Below are 7519 nucleotides of genomic sequence, written 5' to 3'. Positions count from 1 at the left end.
AAAGGGTGTGCCCCCCCCCCCCCCCCAGTTTTTTTTTTTTTTTTTTTTTAAACAGCACCTGTCTCTAATATTTTCCTGGTTACTTACAGGCGGTGTCCAGCTGGGTGGGCTCAGGGTGTGGGTCATCTCCACCTTACTCCAGGGGTGGGGATGAGAATAACTTGGTCCACTCTCCAGCCCTCCCTAGGCTACAGAGCTCAGAGGAGCTGGACGATTTTTTCTGGGCTGGCACAGGGCACCCAGGTGAGCACACAGTTAGGAGTCAAGAAAGTAGGCTGGCTGCCAGCTGGCCATCTTAGCTGTGTTTAGAGAGAGATTCCTTGCAGAGGGACTTGATGGTGTCACTGCAGGGCTGCCAGACAGTGGAACAGACTTCTGCATGCTCATCTGTGTACCGCGAGGCCTGGACTAGACACAGACTTCATCCACTGAGTGCCTCACAAACCAGTCGCTGACCATGATCTGACAAAGGATGCCCTGCACATCGATGGACGAGGCCACTTCTCAATTATGCCCATTAATAGTGTGGTGTTTCTGAACAACAATTTTATCAACTGTATCATGATCATCTAAAGTTACAAAAGCAAATCCTCTCTTTTTTCCACTCTGCCTGTCTTCCATAACTTCTATGGTTTCGATCTTTCCATACTTCTCAAAGTAGTCTCTCAAATTATATTCTTCTGTATCTTCTTTAATACCAGCAACAAAAATTTTCTTCACTGTCAAATGGGCACCAGGCTTTGCAGAATCCTCTAGAAACAGGTCTGTTCGGTTCCACTCTGCGCCTTGTGTGAGCACACACTGCTGCATCCACCTCTTCAACACAAGAGTAAGTCACAAAACCAAAGCCCCTGGAACGTTTTGTTTGGGGGTCTCGCATTACCACACGATCTGTAAGTGTGCCCCATTTCTCAAAGTGTTCTCTTAAACTATCATCTGTAGTTTCAAAGCTCAGACCACCAATAAACAGCGTCCTCAACTGCTCTGGTTCCTTTGGATCATGGCCCTCCATTTTGAGACCGGACTCGCCTCTTCCAACTCGAGTTCAATATGGGCCACGTGGTGCACTTTTATGCAGGCAAAACACTCATACACATAAATTAAAAATAAATATGCCAGGCATGGTGGTGCATGCCTTTAATCCCAGCACTCAGGAGGCAGAGGCAGGTGGATCTCTGTGAGTTTGAGGCCAACCTGGTCTACATAATGAGTTCCAGGACAGCTGGGGCTACAGGAAGACCCTGTCTCAAAAAAAGACCATAAATAAATAAATAAATACATAAATAAAATAAAATCTTAAGTACTTAAACGTCAAGGATTTGTGGCATAGGGATTCCTAGACACTTCTTTTGGGATCTGCAGATCATCTTGGGCACAGAAACACTCTGGTTCTGTAGCTTGGGGAACCGTGAAGCCTTCACTGAAGCTTCCCTTCCTAACCAAGCCCTGTAACTCATCACAGCCTTCTAGAATTTCTTTAGTAATTCACTTGTCATTCAGGAAACACATTGATCCTAGGACCCTGGCATCTCAGATACTGGGGTTTATGATGTCTAGGACACCCCAGTTTCCATCCGTGTGCTACTCTCTCAGTGTGGAGAAACCCACTAAAGGCTTATTCTGATGTGGCTGCACACTGTCATCAAGGGTGCTGGGGCTTCCTTGCCTCCCTGGTTAGTTGTGTGATTATGTCACTGTTTAATGAGTTTGGGGGTGGGGGAGGGCTCGAGTAGTTTATCACTGTAAACAGTTCAAATAAAATACAAATAGCTCTGAGGATGAAGCTCAGTGGTAGATGACTTGCTTAGCATGCACAAGGGCCTGGATTCCATCTCCAGCACTACAAAAATAAATGAATGAATGGATGGATGAATGAATGAATGAATGAATGGGGGCTTCATAAGAAGACTTTGTCAGCAAAATTATTTTGGGATCAGAAAAGGCTGTCTACCCTTTGAAATCATGAGGGCCCAGCATCCTCTATCCCCTAACAGAGTTAGGCCACAAAGGGGTAGAGGACCTGTGGGATCCTGCCTATCTATGGCTTGAGGCCCATGGGATCTGAGGAGGGAGAGAAGCTAGCCTGGGGTTTGGTCCCCGGGGTCACCTGTGACTAGCCAGGGCAAGGTAGTTCTGCTTGCAGGAGGTGCTGAGCCAGACCTGGAGGGCTTGTCTGGGGAGACTGGCCTCATGAAACTTCCTGGTGAACCTTGGTCCAGCCATGCCAGGAAGGAGCTTTTTCTTGTAGTGGCCTTATGGAACCCAGTGTTGGGTATCTGTCACCATCACTGTTCTCCAGGAAAACTCCGGACTGGGGTGAAATCAGCAAGGTTATAGTCACTTGGAGTCCTGTAGGATGGGCACAGTGTTGTTGTCTGGCTGGCCTGGATGCCCTTGTTCAGCCAGATGGACCTGACACACTCTTCCAGGCCTCCCTGCCAGGGCCTCTGTCTTTGCTTTCTGGAGTGTTGCTGAGCTGGTCAGTGACAGAGGGTCCTGTCAGAGTGGAGCTGCAGGAGGCCTGGGCTGGAGCACCCATGGGTCCCAGGGCCTCTTTGGGTGTTAGTAACAAGGAATTCCCCCATGGATGGTCTTGTGTTTCTAGGGATGTCTGTCTCTTGGAATTACCTTGTTCACTTTGGGTTTTTGGGTCTTTGTTGTACATGTCATGAGAACCCTTGATGAAGGCTGGCTCCTAACTAGGAGCACAAAGTACCCTTCAGCAGAGTGAGCTTTCACTCATGACAGACTCTCTCTGTTTCTCTTTCCCTGTCACTCTCTCGCTCTCTCATTCTCGCTATAGCTCTCTCTCTGTGTGTGTGTGTGTGTGTGTGTGTGTGTGTGTGTGTGTGTGTTGGGTGTTTGACGAAGGACTGGCTCAGTCTGATTTTGATAAAATATTCTTTTCCAATTCTTGTTTCAGACTCTGCTAATACCACTGGGACAGAGTCAAGTCCTGACTGTTGGAATGCCCAACCATCTTGGTCCCTAGGTGAGTAACAAAACCTACCTGACAATGAGGATTCCCCTAGGAGACTGACCCTGTGATCAGCAGCTGGGTCTGTTCTGTTCATCCACCATCAGGAAGCAAGAGGAGGGCCATGCTGGTGCTCAGCGTGCTCTCTCCTTTTTATTCAGCCTGGAAACCCCAGCACAGGGGATGGATTCACCCACATTCAGGGTGGGTCTTCCAGCCTCAGTTAAAGGTCTCTGACAGACACACCCAGAGGTGTGTTTTTATATGATTCTGAATCCAGTCAAGTTGACAAAGAAGATGAACCCTCACCACACCTCGGTCAGCATCCATTTCCCCAGGCAGGACAGGAGGGAGCTGGGGTCCAGGAGCTACCTGAGAGACTGGGTCCCAGCTTGAGACACCCCATCTCCCCCAAAGTCCTCTGGCAGCCTTGTGTTCAGGAGTGTGCATTAAGTCTTTCAAGGTAGCCTGCCTCCCTCCAGGTCTCTTAAGGAGCGGCTGGCCCCTGCTTCTCTTCTGTTCCCTCAGTTATACCTTACACCTGGTGGCAGGGAAACCTAGGGAGGTGGCAACTCAGGTAGGGCTGGAAGGACAAAGTGGGCTGTGTTGGGGGCTGTGTTGGGGACAGCAGAAGCACCCTGAGTTTGTCTGGGGCTCAGGAGCACTGGTGTGCAAAGGCCCTGATGCACATACTTGTGAAGCAGGTGTGTCATTGTGTCTCAACTGCCCTGGGAGGTCTTTGGCGCCCTTCTGTCACAGATGAGGACAGTGAGGCATGGTGAGGTGAAGGCAGGATGCCTAGCTACTTGCTCAGGGCTATCTCTAGCCCTGTCTAAACTTCCTCTCAGCCACTGTGATGGGGGTCACCCATTTCACAGGTACGGCTTGGCCTTCAGCTGGTCCCTCACTTCTGCTTATGTCCTCTTCTGAGAGGGAGGAAGCTGCCCCTTTCCCCTGGCAGGCCTGAATACCTGGAGCTGAATATGGCATGCTCCTGTGTGAGGTGGCATGCCGTATACCTAAAGAATGGGTAGCTGGCTAGGACAAGGGTACATGCTGACTCCTGGTTTCACTGTGAGAGGGACCAGCAGCTTGAGAGGGGCAGGCCTTTGTGACTACCAGCAAATTTATAGTGGTATTAAGCTGTAACTGGGTATCCCCAGGCAGGGGTCCTGGCACCCCAGGAAGGCTCAGGCTCAAGGCACAAGCAGTTCTTGTGCTTCTTTACTTTGTGGTGTAGAACAGAAAAGAACAGGATCTGAAAAGGAAGGAGAGAAAGAGGGATCCTTACTGTCTGACTGGTTGGGACCAACCCCATCCTAGACCCCCCAAGTCTACTTCCTGATAGATCAAGTTGTGGAAACAGGTGAGAGAAGAGCCAGTCACTCAGACCCCTTGCCATTAATGACCGATCCTAGAGGCTCTGACTAAAGGTTTGTGTAAACACATCTGCGTTCAGCAATCTTCAGCACATGGCTTTTGTCATAACCTGAAGGATACTCAAGTCTGTCAGTCTTATACAGAAGCCAGGTTGAGCTGGTGAGCTGTTTGCATGGCCCCAGCCCTCTAGTTGTCAGTTCAGGCCCCTATCCTGCTGAGGGATCTCACATCGAAAATACAGTAGTCGCCTTATCTGTGGTTTCACTGTGTGTAGGTTTAGTTCAGTAAGAACATAGAGTACTGTACCATGAGCGAGAGAGCGCTCACACAGATCATTACAATAAGTTGTTAAAATTTGCCTCTTATTACTAGCTATTGTTGATCTCTTATTGTGCCTAATTTAAAAAGAAACACTGCCCTAGACTTCTGTGTACAGGAAAAAACATGGTGGAAGTAGGCGGTCTGTATTCGCCACGATGTCAAGTTACCCACCGAAGGTCTTGGAGTGTAGCCCCTGAGGATACATGGTGAACCCCTATAGTGTGCATATAAAAGACCATTTAGAAAAGAAATACTTAGCAATAGTAAGCCTATATTGTAGGATTTGCACTGAGGTGGAAAGTGAAATAACTTCAGGGATCTTTCCCAGCCTGAAGTGGCCCATACAAGCTGCTTTGGCTTTCGTGGGTCCTCAGCGGGGACAAAGTAGGTATTGTCCTTGTTGCCCATGGGGGCCTGTCTCTATAATGTCATGGTGGAAATCTAGCCAAGAATTGAAGGGTAGCTAGCCTCTGAGGGAAGCTGCTGTGTCCATGTAGGGAAGGCAGCAGCCATGAGGTTCTGGGAGATCTGGCTAATAAATGTGGTTTGACAGTGCTGGGGTACCCCTCAGACCCACTGGAAAAATAGGGCACATGACGGGCGAGTTTCAGGATGGGAGAGACTGGGTTTACCTGGTGGCAGGATATAAGGCTGTGCCTGGCCTGCGATTCTGCTCTTAGCTCCAGACTCTTCCTCTTGAACGTGCTGACCGGTACCTACTTAGTGAAGTGCTTTGAGTTGTATTGCCCCTTTGAGGCTGCTTGAGCTATAACTTTTTCTTTTTTTTTTTTTTGTGGACATACTGGCTTGTCACAGCCTTGCAGACTTTTTTCTTTTAAGATTTATTTATTTATTGAAGAGGCTTTGGAGCCCCACTGAGCCCTCTCTCCAGCCCAAGAAATTTTTTACCTGAGATAGAAAAAAGAATTCTCAGAGATACTAGCAGACAGCCTGAGAGGGTGGGTTCAGACCTCCATTGGGGTAGCGGCTTGGAACTCAGCAGACCTCCAGAGAGTACTGGGATCTGGCCTCCCTCTGGCCTCCAACTACCAGAGGGCCTGAGAACCCAGGGGACTGCCTGATAGCCCCTGGATCCTGCCTTCATGTGGTGGTGACCTTCTCCTAATTGTGCCATACCATCCCCCTACCTGGGATTTTGTGAGGCCCCTCCCAAGGCCCCAGAGCAGATCTGGCTTTGATAGGCTAAGGCTGAGATCCTAGCAGACAGCCTGAGAAGGTGGGCTCAGACCTCCATCTGTGGAGCAGCTTGGATCTCAGCAGACCACCAGAGAGCACAAAGATCTGGCCCCCCTCGGCCTCCCTCTGGCATGGGGTTGACAACGCACAGCACTGCCTGAGAGAGCCTGGATCCTGCCTCTGCATCGTGAAGGAAGCCTGAGTATGCTTGACTGGAACCTGAATTGGGCTTCTGTGGGTACTCCTGAATAGCTGATCTGAACCCATCAGTTCCCTCCAAAATAAACCTGAGAGAACCTGAACCCTGTACCAACCAGCATTACATAACCAATAAAGAAAGGATCTAGGCACCCAGATAATACAAACAGAAGCATACTTCAACTTAATTTTCATATCAGAATCATAAACAAAAGAAATTCACATGCCAAAATGACAACGAAAGAATAATAAAATGGAAAGACAAAACACTATGTCCCCACCAAACCCCACCAATCCTGTAGAAAAGTTCATTCTTCAATGATAAAATGTAATTTTAGAGTGCTAGAAGAATTTCCTGTAAAGTGTTTCAGCAGTCCAATTTTTTTAATGTTAAACTTCAAAATTAAGACATTTGGGGCTGAAGAGATGGTTCAGTGATTACCATGTGCTGCTCTTCCAGAGGACCCAAGTTAGGTTCCCAGCACCCACACTGGACAGTTTGCAACTACCAGCAGCTCCATCTCTAAGGGCTCTGATGCCCTTTTTGGTACTCACACACACACATACCCACATACTAATACACATATAGGCATAATTTAAAAACAATTTTAAAAATTAATCTTTATGCCGGGCGTGGTGACATACGCCTTTAATCCCAGCACTCGGGAGGCAGAGGCAGGTGGATCTCTGTGAGTTCAAGGCCAGCCTGGTCTACATAGTGAGTTCCAGGACAGCTGGGGCTACAGGGAGACCCTGTCTCAAAAAGACCAAAATAAAAAAAAACCCAAAACACAGGAATGGACTATGCAAGAGATGTGGGACACCTAAATCTATGGATCATAGGAGTAGAGGAAGGAGAAGAATTTCAGGTTAATGATGTTGACCAGATCTTAAACAGACTTGTAGAAGAGAATTTCCCAAAACTAAGGAAAGATATCCCCCATACAAATATAGGAAGCATATAGCACACCAAATAGACAGGATCAGAAAAGAAACTCCCCATGACATATCATAGTAAAAACACTAAATATACAGAACAGAGAGACAATACTGACAGCAGCAAAAGAAAAACAACAAATCACATACAAAGGAAAGCCCAGCAGAATTACAGCTGACTTATCAATGCAAACTATGAAAGCCAGAAGAGCCTGGACCAAGGTATTTCCAGTTCTACATGACAGTGGATGCCAACCCAGAATACTATACCCAGAAAAAATGTCTATTCTAGTTGAGGGGGAAAGAAAAATCTTCCATGATACAAATACACTGAAAGAATTCATGTCCGCCAAACCAACCATACAGAGAATACTCAACACAAAGGATTGAAGAAAGAAATTACCATATCCAAATATTACAGAAAGAAAACAATGAAATTAAGAAGTACAGAAACACAAAAAATGTCTAAGAACACAAACAGAAAATAAAATGACAACAACCAATCCACAC

The 7519-nt window shown here is 47.4% G+C and overlaps 1 protein-coding gene and 1 pseudogene across 6 annotated transcripts in view; one reads left to right on the top strand and one right to left on the bottom strand.

The window, feature by feature from the left end:
* Sema4d (semaphorin 4D) overlaps positions 1-7519 on the top strand; it is a 146705-nt gene that overhangs the window by 43499 nt on the left and 95687 nt on the right. For 5 of the 6 annotated variants that reach the window (XR_608012.3, XM_017803623.2, XM_008854589.3 and 2 more), the window contains exon 2: positions 2924-2992. The exons of the other annotated variant lie outside the window; for it this stretch is intronic. The gene's annotated coding sequence lies outside the window, so the exon portion shown is untranslated. The remainder of the gene's footprint in view (positions 1-2923; positions 2993-7519) is intronic. 6 annotated transcript variants of the gene reach the window in all.
* On the bottom strand, positions 409-1046 carry LOC108491821 (annotated as a pseudogene).

This window comes from Nannospalax galili, unplaced genomic scaffold (assembly GCF_000622305.1).
Source record: "Nannospalax galili isolate Female #2095 unplaced genomic scaffold, S.galili_v1.0 scaffold367, whole genome shotgun sequence".
Taxonomy (NCBI): Eukaryota; Metazoa; Chordata; class Mammalia; order Rodentia; family Spalacidae; genus Nannospalax; species Nannospalax galili.
The sequence above is the reverse complement of the archived record's forward strand: the minus strand, read 5'-3'. Positions and strand labels throughout refer to the sequence as shown.